The sequence below is a fragment of the Notothenia coriiceps genome, unplaced genomic scaffold (genome assembly GCF_000735185.1).
Source record: "Notothenia coriiceps isolate Sejong01 unplaced genomic scaffold, NC01 NC01_scaffold00037246, whole genome shotgun sequence".
Classification (NCBI taxonomy): domain Eukaryota; kingdom Metazoa; phylum Chordata; class Actinopteri; order Perciformes; family Nototheniidae; genus Notothenia; species Notothenia coriiceps.
This window is the reverse complement of record NW_011369947.1, coordinates 26,565,340-26,570,340: the sequence shown is the minus strand read 5'-3', so window position 1 is coordinate 26,570,340 and position 5,001 is coordinate 26,565,340. Positions and strand designations below refer to the sequence as shown.

The 5,001-nt window shown below is 41.9% G+C and overlaps 1 long non-coding RNA gene across 1 annotated transcript in view; it reads right to left on the bottom strand.

Moving 5' to 3' along the window:
• LOC104966204 (uncharacterized) overlaps positions 1–5,001 on the bottom strand; it is a 6,458-nt gene continuing 1,457 nt past the window's right edge. The window contains exon 3 of the long non-coding RNA XR_800643.1: positions 1–68. This is a non-coding gene — a long non-coding RNA (uncharacterized lncRNA). The remainder of the gene's footprint in view (positions 69–5,001) is intronic.

Here is a 5,001-nt window from a genome sequence, read left to right as displayed (position 1 = left end):
GATCCATCCACTCACCCGTCGTTGTTGATGTCGGTCGCTGCCACTGCGTATCCGAAGTAAGACCCCATCTGGAACGCATTACAAACAAGACCGAGTTAGCCTGTAATCACACCACGGTGCACAGATCCCTTTCTTTTTCTTTCATTTTCTTTCTCCGTGCCCTTTTTTCCTCTTTTGTACTCTCCTTCACCAGCCCCAGAAGCTTTCCTCTTCAATCTCTCAATCCCAAAATCCCCTGGGGTCTCCTCTTCTCTCCCTTTTCATGGAGCTCAGTGTTCGAGCTTCTGTAAGAGGAAGGGGGTCCTGGGATCAGGAATTCAAACCCCTTTAAAACTCACTCGGAGTAATACACATGAGCCTTGGGTTTTTCCGGTTACATTTCATACCATATGATAAATTAGGGTCCGGTTACATCCTTTAGTATTGTTTCAAAGTGATATGTACACAGAGATTGGAGACCCTTGTGAAAAATGAGACTAAATATCAGGGTTGTCTTCCTGCGCCACACATGCAGAACAGCTCGTATCCACATAAATCAAACTAATGATCTGGACAAAGTTCAGATTCATCGCGATATCCCGTAAGAAGCTTTGCCAGATAGATTTACACTCTTAATAATATGATCTCCGCTTCCTGTAGAGCTGAACCACTGAGATTGTTTACCTGAGCTGAAGTGATATCAGGGAGCCTAGAAATAACATGACATATATAGTAATAAGGAAGTAACTTACATTTCAGTAGTAAATAGTGGTTAAGCCCAACATTGACATATTACCTTTGGGTTGATATGGTGAACAAAGGTAGATGCAGATACAGACACAAAACTATGTATGTCCATTACCCCTTCCGCATTGTTTTAGTTGTTTTATTTTAGTATTATAAAAATATATCTTATGGCCACTTATAGTAGTTTTATCTAAAGAACTCTAGGAATAAATCACCTGTATCCTTTCCCTCAAGAAATGCTTTTTTTGGCTCTGTTGTTTAAGTTGAAGCATTTTTTTTTTTTTTTATAAATGTTTTTGGTTTCGTTAGTGTGGGCATGTGCGGGTGGAGGGAGGGAGGGGGGAGTGTAGTGAGTGTACTGTGATATTACAATATATGAAATGGCATCGATTATTGTACACTATAATGAAATAAAAAGACTTGTAAAAAAAAAAAAAATGCTGCATTTCTTCTGCATAGTGAAGCTTGGCTATACTCAATTAGACTTGCTTTTCCTTTTATATTTCCAAAAGTTGTGATAGTGCTTTCTAGGAACCATCTCAGTTGGGGTTCCAAGTAAGTTGAAATGTACATAAAATAAGTTGAAACTCTGCAGACCAGTATCAGCGAGGATTGTCACAAAAGCTAGACCTGCACAAAACCATCCTGTGCCGATCAAGCCAAGCTAACGTCAAACTGCAACCACAACTTTTTTTATCGCTTAATTCAAGTTCTCAAAATGGCAAGCCCCCAAAACTACGCTCTACGAAGACTTTCTGCTGTTTGGATACCAAGGATCCAGCGAGTCTTGCATTTAAGATTATCTTGCGGTAGTTTGAAACTGACGATCCTAAGGCTATGATTTGGTGGTACTGAGGGGGAACCACAACAAGAGGAAAACAAAACAGAGAAAGCATAAAATAAATGAATGTATAATTGTATAATATGATTAAATTGACATGCATTTTAACAAAGAACAAATTCAATACTTAAAATCAAGATACTCCTCATTGAAAATCATGAGCGATCAAAACTCCAAGCCAGTCCGACTTCTTCAACAATAATGGTCAGATACCTCTAGAGATATCAAGTGAAAAACTACTTTGGTAAAAACAGCATGGTCCCTGAGGCATGGCACATTGTTCTGTGATTTGGAAACACACATTTTTTTTGTAGGCCAATGACACTTGGCTGTACAGAAGAAATATTGTTTACTGGCTTAAAAGAATGACAAGATGTAAGGTTTCATTCACCAAACAACAGGGGCCTCTTTCACAAAGACCCTCTGGGGTGTTTTTTGCAGCTGACTACACAGAGAGCAGAGAGTCCATTAGTTTACCTCTGAACTCTCGCTATGACTTAACAGTTTACTCAGCGCTTTGAGACTGACACCTCTGAGCTGATGACCTCCCACACTGAACACACACATACCATGTATACATCACTTCAGGGGACATTACATTGACTTAGATGCATTTCCTGGAGACTTATTCTAACCTTAACCATAACCAACACATGCCTAACCCTAACCCTAAACCTAACCAAGTCTTCACCCTAAAATTAATGATTCCCCTCATGGGGACCTCCATTTTGTCCCCATAAGGGAGGTGAGTCCCCACACGTGACTACTGTATGTAAACAGATTTAGGTCCCCACAAGTATAGTAATGCTAGGCCACACACACACACACACACACGCACGCACGCACGCACGCACGCACGCACGCACGCACAAAAAACACGTGTTTTGTTCCCAATCAGAGGTCTCTTTGTCTCGTGTATACAGTCTCCTCTACAAGTAATATGCATAGAAACACTAAATTTTTTTTTTGAAAAATTTTTCGAAAAAGCGCATATCTGAAGTCTTACATGGTTTACTCGAATTTACACTCTGGATGTAGCGTTTTTTTCAGTGCTCACATCAAAAGTTTATTTTAAATTGGAATCCTTGAAAGGTGTGTAATTTGAGTTGATTTCATTTTGCCAAAGAACGTACTTGAACGTGTTTTATTTCCATTTTGCCAAAAGAACGTCCTTGAACGGTATCAATCCTGTTGTGATAATCCCAATAGAAATACCGTCACCCCTGTTATTTCAGTGTTCGAGGGTATTTATAGGATAGTTATTTTGTAGTGACTTCTGATAAGTTGTGTTCCGAATTTGAGTCCGAATACGTCTGACATATACTTACAGATAACTTTATTCAGATGATATTGTGTATCAAAAATCGATATGTTACAATTGATGAAGATAATTCACTTCGACAGTTTTGATTGAAACATTACGTCATTAACTAGGATAGATTTCTCAAACGATTGCAATTGGGGGGATGTCACAGTATGGGGCTGTGCTGTCTCCCCGAAACCCGGGGTGTAGGGGTGAGTCAAACAGCGACAGCCAGAGTATGCAAAAAAAATAGTCAAACACCATTTTGTAAATCGTGAAATCTAACATTTACCTTCACAAAAAGTCGGGTTCTATTACTTTTTCGTTACTCGCCACTAGTGTCTGGTCTCGACGATTTATTAGGTAATTGTCCAACTTCATTACATACGCTCACTACGTTACGTCAGTCCACAAAGTGAATTGGTTCGGAGCGGGAGAGAGCTCACGGTAGTACATTATTGGATGAGGAGACGTGAGCCTCACGGCAGAGCGAGACGTTGTCCATAGGGCTGACGATGGTTGATAAAATCGATTCGACGGACTCGTTTGTAGTGGTATTTGTCCACGTAATGTTAGTCGATGAGAACACAGCTCATACACAAGTGTGACATAGAACAACACACGCGTATTTGTCACTCGTACTTCTCTCTACTTCGCAGAAGACTGCCTCACGACTACGATTTGGTAGTCGTACAAATGAGAGTGCTAGTAAAACCGAAGTACAGGCGAGATCATGGGCTACCTATAAATGCCTATGTATATACACAGGTGGACGTATATTCGAATAAGGGTGAAGAGCACCAACACTCAAACATAGTAAATTAGTAGGATCCTCCCGCTTCGTGTTAGTGTGTCTTTGTGTGTGTGCTGGTCCTTACGTCCTCCTCTGTGTTGTGAGATTACGTGTGTTCGAACGTCAGTCTATGAAAATTATGTCCGTGCTCCACTATGTCTTCAGTGTACCTCTCTCACCACCGTTCTCGTGTTTGTGTGACCCGGAGCCGCTGAACCGACACTGGAGTCTTGTTACTCACACTGCTACACACGACATTAGATCGTGGAGTCCGTTAGTTAGTTGTTGACTCTCGTTTTGTGTGTGTGTGTGTGTGTGTGTGTGTGTGTGTGTGTGTGTGTGTGTGTGTGTGTGTGTTGTGTGGTGTGTGTGTGTTGTATGGTACATATGAGTGTGAAGTCCCTGTAATGTAACTGAATGTACGTAAAGTACCTCTGAACATAGGATTGGATTTGGTAATTGGTTCGTATACGGATTGGGATTGGGATTTGGAATTGAATTGGTGTCAGAAGTGGGATTTTACTTACTAAGGGGAGTACCCCTGGAGGTAGATACAGGGGTATTCCCTCCACTCAGGGTGTACACTGACACATTTCTCAAATTCCAGGGGTGTCTCATAGTCATTACGATCCGGTGTGTGTGTGTGTGTGTGTGTGTGTGTGTGTGTGTGTGTATTGTGTGTGTGTATGTGCGTCCGTCCGTGCTGTCTGTGTGTGTCTTGTGTCTGTCCTGTCATTGTACATCACTCCGTGGCCAGTGACCCTGGTGAGAGACAGACAGTGACGCGAAATACACTCTTGTCACACAGTAGGGATTGGTCCTAGGAGTTGTGGGTGGAACGACAAGAATTGGTTTCAGCCATGTCCCCACTCTACAGAACGCACGAAGAACCTTTCACAAGCTATTTGATGAAATCCTTTCTACTCGGCTAGTGTGACTGTACACGACATCGTCTCGATAAGTCGAGGGCGGCACTTTACCAGACTCGTGGCCGTATCCGATGACACTGTCCCGTCCACTGCCAGACAACGTCCGACGCCTTTACGAGTAGACATTATATAACAACTGATCAGGATGATACACCTAGAAACTCATTATCGGTTATATCGCCTCACAATGTATAAGAACTATAGTGGTACATCTGTTTCCTCAGATTCCGTATCCTCATGACCACTGGTGAAAGAGACAAAATCATCGAACTACTAATATAGACTCTCAATCTCCTGACGACATGCCTGTTTGTTCTTATCGTGCCTGAGTATGTACATATAGCTATGAGATACCCGGGTCACTAGGAGAGAGAGGGACAAAGGACAGACGTCTCCAGTCTCCGTGAAG